Source organism: Carcharhinus amblyrhynchos, chromosome 4, assembly GCF_965287045.1.
Source record: "Carcharhinus amblyrhynchos chromosome 4, sCarAmb.v2.hapA, whole genome shotgun sequence".
Lineage (NCBI taxonomy): Eukaryota > Metazoa > Chordata > Chondrichthyes > Carcharhiniformes > Carcharhinidae > Carcharhinus > Carcharhinus amblyrhynchos.
Genome location: NC_137327.1, coordinates 97,584,196 through 97,596,234, shown reverse-complemented (window position 1 = coordinate 97,596,234; position 12,039 = coordinate 97,584,196).

The window sequence follows — 12,039 nt, the reverse complement described above, 5'->3', positions numbered from 1 at the left end:
CATCTCAACTGTGCCAATCCATGAGTTGGTAAGGGAGGGACAAAGGTGGAAACCCAAGGCTCATTGATTTACTTTGAAGTGAAATTATTAATCCTTTCCTCTAGAATCTCATGACTGCTACTCAAAGTTCTCCCAACCCTGGCTGACTTCACACTTACAAAGGGCAGATGAAGTGAATTGGAAATTCAGGTCATGTGACTCAGCATCAATGCATTGTTCAATTGAACCATAAATATTCTGCACTTTTAACACTGAAAATGTTGTTGCTGTTTGGGATTAAAGTAAGCACACAGAAAATCATGATAACTAACAATTATAATGCACAGAAACCTCATGTGAAAGCTTAACAGGGATATATGGAAACTAACTGTCTGCTATTAGAACAAGGGTATTGGCTAATGTCTCCAGTAAAATAGTGAAATTTCATTTTAATGTTACACTATCTAATTTCCAGGGAAATATATTTCTTTTTCTACAACATTGCAAAATTAAAATGGAATACAGGAAATGAAAGATCTAACTGTTACCCACATAATAGCTGTAATGAGCTGCTTGTCTCATTTTGAAGCTTATGCCTATTGAGCCGAACATTGTGTTGTTCAGTGATTTGAACAAAACAAATCTCTGTAAATATAAAAGAGAGTAATCAGGTAGCAATCACAGCAACTTCAGTGAAGGAACTTCTCTCACTGTGCTTATTTTCTTTAACAAGAGCTAAAGAGATTTCTCACGGCTTGAATTATACAATGATGCAGAATGTTCCATGTAAGTCTGCTAACCACATCTTTGTGCTGACCAGTGAGGAAGTACGACAATGGTACATCACTGATGAAATAGTGCAATGTGTCACAGCTCCTCTGAGTGCATCAGAATATCAAAATACGTTATTACTATGAATATAAGGTGATGTCGCAACCATAATGTGCAGCTACAGAGGCTGAAATATGCCTACCATTTCTAGCTGTCATTTTCTAACCTTGCACTCTGGCAATGATCCAAAGCAAAATGACCAAGAACCTTTTCAAAGGTCTGTCTGAAGCTCCAACGATAAGAGGAAAAATATAACATCCAGATAACTGATAACACAGAAGTTCTGGGCGTGATCTTACTGCCCATTCACACCACACTCCTGCTGCAGCAAGGTCAGAGAATGTGGTGACCAGCCAAATCTTTGTTCACTGCGGCAGGAAGGGAAAATCCCACCGGCGTGAAAGGTGGTAGGATTCCAGCCTCTGTGTAAATGTCCAAATGGCCTTTCCTACATAATTGCAATATCACAGGTGAAATCCAACATCTTTATCATAAATACCCTCCTCTCTCTTAACCAGGGTTTCTTCAAGCTCTATCAAGTCGAAAGTTGAAGGCCTCTGAGTCATCAGTTAAAGCAGGAGTAATCTTACAGGCAAATGAATATAAAATACCCCTGCCATTTTCCAGTATGAATTCCAATCAAAGCAACACTCTTCATCCTTATTTTCAATTTGTTGTTGGAATACAGCAGCAAGATTGGTCACATTAACCTGTTATGATTCCAACATGGTGGACAGGAAGTGTGCACTTATTCTGAGCTGGAAGGACAGTCTGCCACATTGGTAAAAGTGGTTGGGTTGGCATCAGGAGTGCATGCTGGGAACATTTGAACAGTGATTTCATGTATTTAAATTAATGGCTGATATGTCCAACAGGACTTGTTCAGAATTTTCAAATGTCTAGTGCTTCACTCATCACATACTGAACTAACAGAGTGATATGACACTAACCAGTATGACGGATCCTGCCATACACTATTATATGTATAATTTAGTGGCTGGCTTCGCATAACAGATTACTGCTTAACCTCAAGTCATTTTCTGGCATGTTTTAACATTCTGGGAACAGTGTTATATTGGGCATTGAGTATAAAAATTGGCTGGTCATGCTGCAGTTGTACAGAACCTTAGTTAGGCCTCATTTAGAATATAGTGTATAATTTTGGTTGCCACACCACCTTAAAGATGCGGATGCTTTGGAGCAGAGGTTTACCAGGATGTTGCCTGGTCTGGAGGGTATTAGGTATGAGGAGAGGTTGGGTAAATGTGGTTTGTTCTCACTGGAACGACAGAGATTGAGGGATGATTTGATAGAGGTTTACAAGATTACGAGTGGCATGGATAGAGTGGATAGTCAGATGCTCTTTCCTAGGGTAGAAAAGTCAAGTACTAGGCGACATAAGTTTAAAGTGCATGAGGAAAACTTTAGAGGGAGATGTGCAAGCCAAGTTTTTTTTTTACACAGAGGGTGGTGAATGTCTGGAATGCACTGCCCGAAGAGGTGATGGGAGTAGGTATGAAAGTGGCATTTAAGGGGTAACTAGATGAATACATGATTAAGAAGCGAATGGAAGGATACGGACTCCATAAGTACATACGGTTTTAGTTTAGGCAGGCATCATGATTGGGCCGAAGGGCCTGTTCCCGTGCTTTACTCTTCTTTGTTGTCAGCTACCTTCAAAAGTACTTGGGCTGTAGCCACGAGTTGTCTGAAAGGGCTGTCTTATGGGATGGAGGCCAAGAAGGCAAGAACATGGAAGACAAGCTTGCTCAGAAGCAACTCCAAAGAAAGTAGAAGAACGCTCCTTCCCTCAAAGCATTGTGGTGCATTCAGACCACAAGGGCAGCAGTGATTCAAGGTAGCAACTCACCAATACTATCTCAAGAATGAGAAATAAATACCACCCTTACTTCATAAGCCAATACTTAAGAAATGCATAGTGCAGTAGGTCTAACCCACACCAAGTGTTGAGGGAAGCAACACATTGCAATATTAATTTTAATCAGGAACAATATCATAGGCATATTCACTTCACCGAGGATGCTGGCATTGAGCTATATCACCTGCAGCAGCCACAGCCTGAACCTTGATCCAGGACATGGGTGGCACAGCCCTGACCTGGTCATTAAGCTCACTGTGGCCCTCTTTCTTTATATCACTGGTTCCTCAAGCTGCAACAGCAACTCCTGTTCTCAGTTCACAGGCCACTAACAGAGCTGGATGACAAGGTGACGAGAGGAGAGAGGAGGAGAGGGAGCAATAATTAGTGCCCCTACCTGGCAGAGCACTCCGAGACCAGCTTATCGAGAGACACTTCACTTCACTTAAACCATCATCATCAATAATTTGCATTTACATACCAATTTTAAAACAAAATATCACAAGGCACTTCCCAGGAGTGTTACTCAACACAGTCTGACACAGGGTTGAACAAGGAGATATTAGTACAGACAGCTGAAAGCTTGATCAGGTTTTGACTGGTGTCTCAACAGGGGAAAGAAAGGAAAGCGACAGAGTGTTACATGGAGGGAGTTCCAGAGCTTCAGGCCTTAACAGCTGAAGGCACAGCAGCAGCGTGAGGTGATTAAAATCGGCACTGTTCAAAAAGCCAGAAGTGAAAGAGCACCAAAAAATCAAGATGAACCATTGGGCTGGAGGAGAGCACAGAGATCGGGAGGAAGTGAATTCAGAGGAGACAAGTTGATTGAAATCACAGAAGTTGACGGATTGTTCATTGTAGAGGCTGATGGAGGAAAGGAAACAGGGCATTTTGTGAAGAAGCAGAGGGGAACTGGGTTTTATGGAGTAATTGGGGGGTTGCACCAGTGGGAGAACCAGTAGAAACCCCAGTCAGTCATTTATGGGAGAGGCTCGATGGAATCAATTAGCCTTCAGGCACTTAAGTGGCCACCATCGAGTCTTCCATGTGATTCTCTGTCACTGGCAGCACCAGCAGGAGCAGTAGCCGCTGGCAGCACGGCACATACCAGAGGTTCAGGAACATCATGGAACCCTTGACCAAAGGTTAGATGAAGAGCAGCTGGTGTCCTCTGGTGAGGGTGGCACAATGGTTAGCAATGCTGCCTTGCAGCGCCAGGGACCCAGGTTCGATTCTTGGGTTGAATCACTGTCTGTGCGGAGTTTGCATGTTCTCCTTGTGTCTGCGTGGGCTTCCTCCCACAGTCCAAGAGATGTGCCGGTTGGGTGCATTGGCCATGCTAACTTCTCCCTCAGTGTACCCAAACAAGAGCCAGAGTCTGGCAAAAAGGGGATTCTCACAGTGACTTCATTGCAGTGCAATGTAAGCCTACTTACGACTAATAAATAAATGAATCTTAGGGATTGCAGGAGGGAGAAGTCAGAGGCAAGGCCTGAGGGAAGAGCTAGCCTTTGCCAAAGTTGAGTCTCCTAATTGACTGCTGAAGGAACTCCTCTCCCTGCAGGATACCACTGGCTAACCTCACTGGTTTTGCTGGGTGGTCTTGCCAAGGCATGGGAAAATTGTGAAGTTCCTGTTAAATCACTGTGGCACCACTGAATTGCAGTGTGCTTGGGGACATAAATTAGATTCATTAATCCCATTTCAGACCTTTCTGCCCTCTGGCATAAAATCAGGGAAGATATTCGTGTCAAAGAACAAAAGAAAACTACAGCACAAAAACAGGCCCTTCGGCCCTCCAAGCCTGCACCGACCATGGTGCCTGACTTAACTAAAACCCCCTACTCTTCCGGGACCATATACCTCTATTCCCATCCTATTCATGTATTTGTCAAGATGCCCCTTAGAAGTCACTACTGTATCCACTTCTACTACCTCCACCATCGTCTGTGTAAAAAAACCTGCCTTGTACATCTCCTTTAAACCTTGCCCCTCACACGTTAAACGTGTGCCTCCTACTAATTGATTCTTCCACCCTGGGAATAAACTTCTAACCATCCACTCTGTCCATGCCCCTCATAATCTTGTAGGCTTCTATCAGGTTGCCCCTCAATCTCCATCCTTCCAGTGAGAACAAACCAAGTTTCTCCAACCTCTGTTCATAGCAAATACCCTCCATACCAGGCAACATCTGGTAAATCTTTTCTGTACCCTCTCCAAAGCCTCCACATCCTTCTTATAGTGTGACGACCAGAACTGAACTCTATATTCCAAGTGCTGCCTAATTAAGGTTCAATAAATTGGCAACACGACTTGCCAATTTTTAAACTCAATGCCCCGACCAATGAAGGCAAGTATGCTGTATGCTTTTTTGACTACCTTCTCCACCTGCATTGCCACTTTCGGTGACCTATGTACCTGTACACCCAGATCTTTTGCCTATCGATACTCTTAAGGGTTCTGCCATTTATTGTATATTTCCTATCTGTATTAGGCCTTCCAAAATGAACTCTGTCTGTCATCTCTCCGCCCAAGTCTGCAACTGATCTATATCCTGCTGTATCCTCTAATGGCCCTCATCGCTATCCACAAATCTACCAACCTTTGTGTTGTCCGTAACGTTACTAATCAAACCAGTTACATTTTCCTCCAAATCATATATATAAAAGGTCCCAGCACTGATCCCTGAGGAACGCCACTTGTCACAGTCTTGCATTCAGAAACACACCCATCCACTGCCACTCTCTGTCTTCTTTGACCGAGCCAGTTTCATATCCACCTTGCCAGCCATGTGACTTTGCCTTCTACACCAGTCTGCCATGAGGCACCTTGTCAAAGGCCTTAATGAAGTCCATGTAGACAATATCCACTGCCCTACCTTCAATCATCTTCGTCACTTCCTCGAAAAACTTGATTAAGTTAGTGAGGCACAACCTCCCCTTCACAAAACCATGTTGCCGCTTGCTAACACATCCGCTTATTTCCAAGTGGGAATAAATCCTGTCTCAAAGAATTCTATCCAATGTAAAGGGGGGGCGGTTTAGAATGGAGTTGAGGAGGAACTTTTTCACTCAAAGGGTAGTGAATCTCTGGAATTCTCTGCCCGTTGAAGTGGAGGAGGCTGCCTCGCTAAATATTTTTAAGACGCGGGTTGATGGGTTTTTGATAAGCGAGGGGATTAAGGGTTATGGGGAGAGGGCGGGAATGTGGAACTGAGCCACGACAGATCAGCCATGATCTTATTGAATGGCGGGGCAGGCTCGAAGGGCTGTATGGCCTACTCCTGCTCCTATTTCTTATGTTCTTATTAATACCATTGACATAAGACTCACCAGCCTATAACTACTTGAATTATTCTTGCTACCCTTCTTAAACAAAAGGAACAACATTGGCTATTCTTCAATCCTCTGGGACTTCCCCTATAGCCAGTGAGGTTTCAAAGATTTCTCTCAAGGCCCCAGCAATTTCCTCGCTTGCCTCTCTCAGTATTTTAGGGTAAATCCCATCAGGTCATGGGAACTTGTCTACGTTAATGTTTTTCAAGAAATCCAATGCCTTCTACTCTTTGATTTCAAACTATCTGCACATCCTTTCCCAGTCTCATCATCCACCAAGTCCTTATCTTTGGTGAATACTGACATGAAGCACTCATTTAATACCTTGCCGATATCCTTTGGCTCCACGTATAGATTCCATCCCCTGCCCTTGAGTGGGCCAACCCTCTCCCTGGCCACCGTCTTGCTCTTTATATAAAAAGCATTGGGATTTTCCTTAATCCTGCTGGCCAATGCTTTTTTGTGACCCCTTTTAGCTCTTTTTACTCCATGCTTAAGCTTCTTTCTACTTTCCTTGTATTCCACACTTGTTTCGTGTGTTCTCAGCCTGTCACTGAGAGACCTCTACTGTAAGAAGACTTAGCCACCATGTTTCTGGCTGTAATGGGCCACATTATATCCAACCCTGAGTGGGGCCAAGACGATAGAGAGTAAGAATTTTAAAGAAAAAGCAAGAGAAGTAGAACAAGGTGAGGTGATTCAAAGGAAGAAAGTAACGGAGAAAATCAATGTATAGTTTTGTGAAGAGCCATAGCACAAAAAGAGTTTTCATTGGAGACAAAGGAAAGAACAGGAAGCATTTGATTTTGTTGGGAGTAATCTATCTCTGCTAAAGATGTGTTGCTTCAGGACCTGGTGCCAAATTACACACTGTACTGACACATTAGTAATTAACACTCAGAAACAAATTCAAACATACTACTGTCAAAATATAATTGTCGAGCAGAAGGAAACAGATGTCAGAGTTGACACTCCCAGTCTGTTACTTGACTCAAAATGAAACATCTATAAAGAGGAAGCTGAATATAATGTTCAGAATAACATCAGAAGCATTATTGTCCTGAAGTGCTCAAAATATTGAGCAAACTGTTGAACTATTTCCCTCACTGATAATCATATTCTGCGCAAGTATTTTTTTCTGGTTACAGCCATAATTCCTACAGATTTTATAAAAGCCCTCTGATCTCTTGATCCCCCTGCTGTCCTCTTTCCATATAGATTTTCAGTAAAAGCATGGCAATGGATTAATTGCTCCTATATAAATTTAGAGAACAGTCAGAGATGTGGAATTCATACAGGAGTGCAATTTGGACAGCTTGCTTGCCTCAGATAATTGTTCTCTGCTCAGAGAGAGTGCTTTGCAGGCATACTAATTAGTTAATAATAATGTATTACTTATGATGGTTTCTTCAATTCTGTGTCACAATGCACCATTTAAAATTGATGCTCCAAAATGATGGTCAATTTTTAGTCGCTCTCTCAAAAGAGTGTTCAAAAACATTGCCCATGATTCCCATCATGGCAAACCATGACAAGGCTTTATTTAGCACACACCTCACCTGCCAAAAACATCACCAATTACCACAGTGAATGAGATTTATTTACAGAAAGAGAAAGTTGGCAGCAAGATTATTAAACAATCATGAGTAAAGGCTGAACTCAATCTGCTTTCCCCATCATTTAGATTCATGTTCAGTGTTTTTACAGATATTTATGTCTGTCTCTTGCCTCTTAGATTTTGCCAAATTGGGAAATTTCTGAAATCCTGGAGTAACATAGCGAAGCTGGGTTGAACTTGCACATTTTTTCTTCACTGCACTTGGATCCTAGACATTCACTGGGGAACAAATCAGAAAATCTGCCTCAAGAATTTATCCAATAATATGCATAACAGCAACCTCTAGGTTGCTAGCCTTACTTGGAATTACGGAAGCAGGTTCAATTCTGACCTTGGGTGACTGTGTCAAGTTTGCACGTTCTCCCCATGTCTGTATAGACTTCCTCTGGGTGCTCTGGTTTCTTTCCACAGTCCAAAGATGTATAGGTAATGTGGATTAGCCATGCTAAATGCATGGAGTTATGGAGATAGGGTTGGGGGGCTGGTGATGGTGGTGGTGGTGGGCGGCTGGGGCGCAGGTGGAAAGGGGGATGGATCAGATGCTTCTTTGAAGAACGAATGGACTGAATCGTGTCCTTCTGCACTATAGGGATTCTGTGGTTCTATTATGCTTGCTGGGATGCAAAGTTAGATGGTGTGTAGAACATGGTTATGTCTGATAAGACCCAGAAAACTATTATGAACAGTTTTAAGTATAAGTGTCTGATCACAGTTAGTTTACAAAGCAGAGCTGAGATACTCAGATCTGTAGGGAAAACAAGCAAGGAAGAAATAAGGGATGATAACACAAAACCTTGATTGATTAAAGACAGAAGCGTGGGTGTGGGTGTGGGGGGAAGGGGGGAAGGGGGGGTTTCTAAGACAGGTGTTTCCTTTTATATGGAATCTCGATCTAAGGGGCAGCTTAATAATGAGCTGCCATTGAAGATGTGGATTAGGAGGGTCTTTGGAATTCTCCTCCACAGTGAGCAGTAGAGATTGTGTCATTTAATATATTTAAGGCTGAGTTAGACAGATTTTCCATTGACAAGAGAGTTTAAGGGTCATGGGAGACAAGTGGAAAGTGGCGTTAGGGCCATAATCAGATTAGCCATGGACTATTTGGGTGACAAAGCAGACTGAAGGATCCAAATGGCCTACTCCTGTTTCTATTTCTTATGGCCTTGTGGTGCACTAGCTAGTGTCCTGGCCACTGGGCCAGAAGCTCCAACCAAATCTGATCCATCCCCTGGGCCACTGCTCTCACCCCCTCCCAGAGCAAGGGTAGGTCCCCTTTGTCCTCACTTTTCACCCCACTAGTTTCCACATTTAAAGGATCATCCTCCACCATTTCTGCCAACTCCAGCAGGATGCAACTACTCAACACATCTTCCCCTCACCTCCCCATCAGCATTCCACCAGAACCGTCCTCTCTAAGACACACTGGTCCACTCCTCTATCACATCCTGCCCATGGCACCTTCCCATGCAATCGCAGAAGGTGCAAGACTTGTCCCTTTACCTCCTCCCAGCTCGTCAAACACCCCTTTAAAGGTAAAGCAGCACTTCACATGCACCTCCTTCAAGCTGGTCTGAAGTATTTGCTGCTCCTAATGCAGTCTACTTTACATTGGAGAAACCAAACACAGACTGCAAGCAGGGCCCAGACCTTTCTGTTTGCCACTTCAACACACCACCCTGCTCTCTTGTCCACGTGTCCATCCTTGGCCTTTTGCAAGGTTCTAGTGAAACCCAACACATACTGGAGGAACAGCACCTCATTTTCCGAATGGGCACTTTACAGCCTTCCGGACTGATCATTGAGTTCAACAACTTCAGAATCTGAACCCTCCCCTCCACCATCACCCCATTCCATTTATTTTATTTTACTTCATTTTGTTTCTTCTTTTCATCTCATTCATCCATTTTTATCATCCTTCTTTTTCACCTCCATTTCTCCACTTTTCCATTCCTGCTTTCCATTCTGTGCCCTGTCCCCTTCAGTCCTTCACCATCTGCATCTCTGTTCTGCCATTCGCACATTCTGATCACTTACTGGACACTTTTTCCACCTTTCTTCACCTTCATTTATATTCCCTTTGTCCAATTACAGACCCTGCCAACCCTCATTGTATAAATCTCTGCTGGCTTTCTTTGTTGTTAGCTCTGATGAAGGGTCATTCAAAACATTGGCTCTATTCTCTGTCCACAAATGCTGTCAGACCTGCTGAGATTTGACAGCATTTTCTGCTTGTGTTTCAGATTCCAGCATCCACAGTATTTTGCTTTTATTGTGGAAGTTAAGGGCAGTTTCCCATAGGACTTTGGGCTTCTGGCCTAGGACAGTGTCAGTTCACTGTACACGCCAATAATACAGACATCGTGCTAGAGGAAGCTCAATACTAAAGTGTCATGCGTGGGAAACAATTCTGATGTCCTAAACAAACTGCAAGCGAGTGCTATTGAGAATGTAGAATGGGGACGAAAAAGTGGCAAATGGAATTCAATGCCCTTGAATGTGAGGTAAGATGAAATAATAATTATTCTTAGAATGGAAGGTAGCTAGGTAAAATGGAAGAGCAAATGGAGTTAGGAGTTCAGACGCACAACACATCAATTTCAGATCTACATAGTGCTTTATTTCTGACCTGGATTACTATTTGATAGTACATCATTGTCTGACCCATATATTCCCAAGATATTTGTTGCAAAGTAACAACTTGCAGAAAGAACTATTGATTAAACTTCTTTGCAAAAGCCTTGAGCTCAATATTGACGTTGTCAGAGCATGTTAGTGAAAGCTGAATGATGTTAATGTGACAGGTCTTACGCGATTCCAAGTTACTTGTTTCTCTTAACTTTTTTAACCTCATTATTCAGCAAGACAATGCTCAACTTTTGCAAACAAAATATTTTTCCTTGTACATTTAGAATTTTGTTTCCAAACTATTAACTGAATATAGCTTAAAGATAAAGTCTTCAACATTTCAAGTTGTTACCAGGGAGATTGTTGACTCTAATTCTTCATGTTCGTGCACTGAAGATCAATGATCAAAGAAAGTGCTCATTGACGTCAAATACAACAAGTAACATTCAAGTGAACAAACATAGCTTCCTAGGTCTCAGGTTTTTTTTCAGTATAAGTAGTTCTACATAATATAAAGTTTAAGTTTACTTATTGAACGTATTCAAGAAGTGGTTGGATGTAACATTTGGGGCAAATGGGATCAAAGGTTGTGGGGAAAATGTAGGAAAAGCATAGACGATCAGCCATGATTGTAATGCACGATGGAGGAGGCTCAAAGGGTCAAAAGACCTTCTCCTGCTCCTGTCATCTATGTTTCTATCAATGTCTCAAGTAGGGGCTTACATTAACACTGCAATGAAGTTACTTTGAAAATCCCTGAGTCGCCACATTCCAGCGCCCGTTCAGGTACATAGAGGGAATTTAGCATAGCCAAACCAGCACGTCTTTCAGAATGTTGGAAGAAAGTGGAGAACCTGGAGAAAACCCACATAGACATGGGGAGAACATGCAGAATCTACACAGATAGTGACCCAAGCCAGGAACTGAACACAGGCCCCTGGCGTTGTGAGGCAGTAGTGCTAACCACTGTGCCACCATGCCGCCTACACCGGTCATGCATACTCAAGCCATTCCAAATATTTGAGTACATATTTTAGCTTGGTGATTTAATATAGCACTGGGATGCTGAACTTTGAGGTGTTGGGTGGAGAGACTGTGAGATTCTTGAGCAAATTGACATAAGGAAGGACAAAGTATTGGAGGTGTTGGCAGCCTTAAATGCGAATATGTTTCCAGGTTAAGATGAATTGTGCACTAGGTTACTGTAAGAGGCAAGGGAGGAGATTGCAGGTGTTCTGACCCAAATTTTCAATTCGCTCTATCCACGAGGAAGGTCATGATGTGGAGATGCCAGCATTGGACTGGGGTAAGCACAGTAAGAAGTCTCACAACACCAGGTGCCCTACCACTGACGTGAGACTAATTGGTCTGTAGTTCCCTGGTTTATCTCTACAACCCTTCTTCAATAGCAGAACTACATTAGCTGTTCTCCAATCTTCCGGCACCTCCCCTATGTAAGTCATCTCCCAACACCAGGTTAAAGTTGAAGAAGTATAAACCCGTTGGACTTTAAACTATTAGAAAAGCTTCTGAAGGAGAGCACCTATTTCCACTTGGAGAGGCAATGATTGATCAGAGATTGTCAGCATTGCTTTGTCAGAGGGAGGTCATGCCTAACAAATTTGAATTTTTTGAGGAGGTGACCAGGTGTGTAGATGAGAATAATGCAGTTCATGTAGTTTATATGAATTTCAGCAAAGCTTTTGACAAGGTCCCACATGGAAGGCTAGTAAAGAAGGTAAATTCACATGGAATACCGGGTAATTTGATAA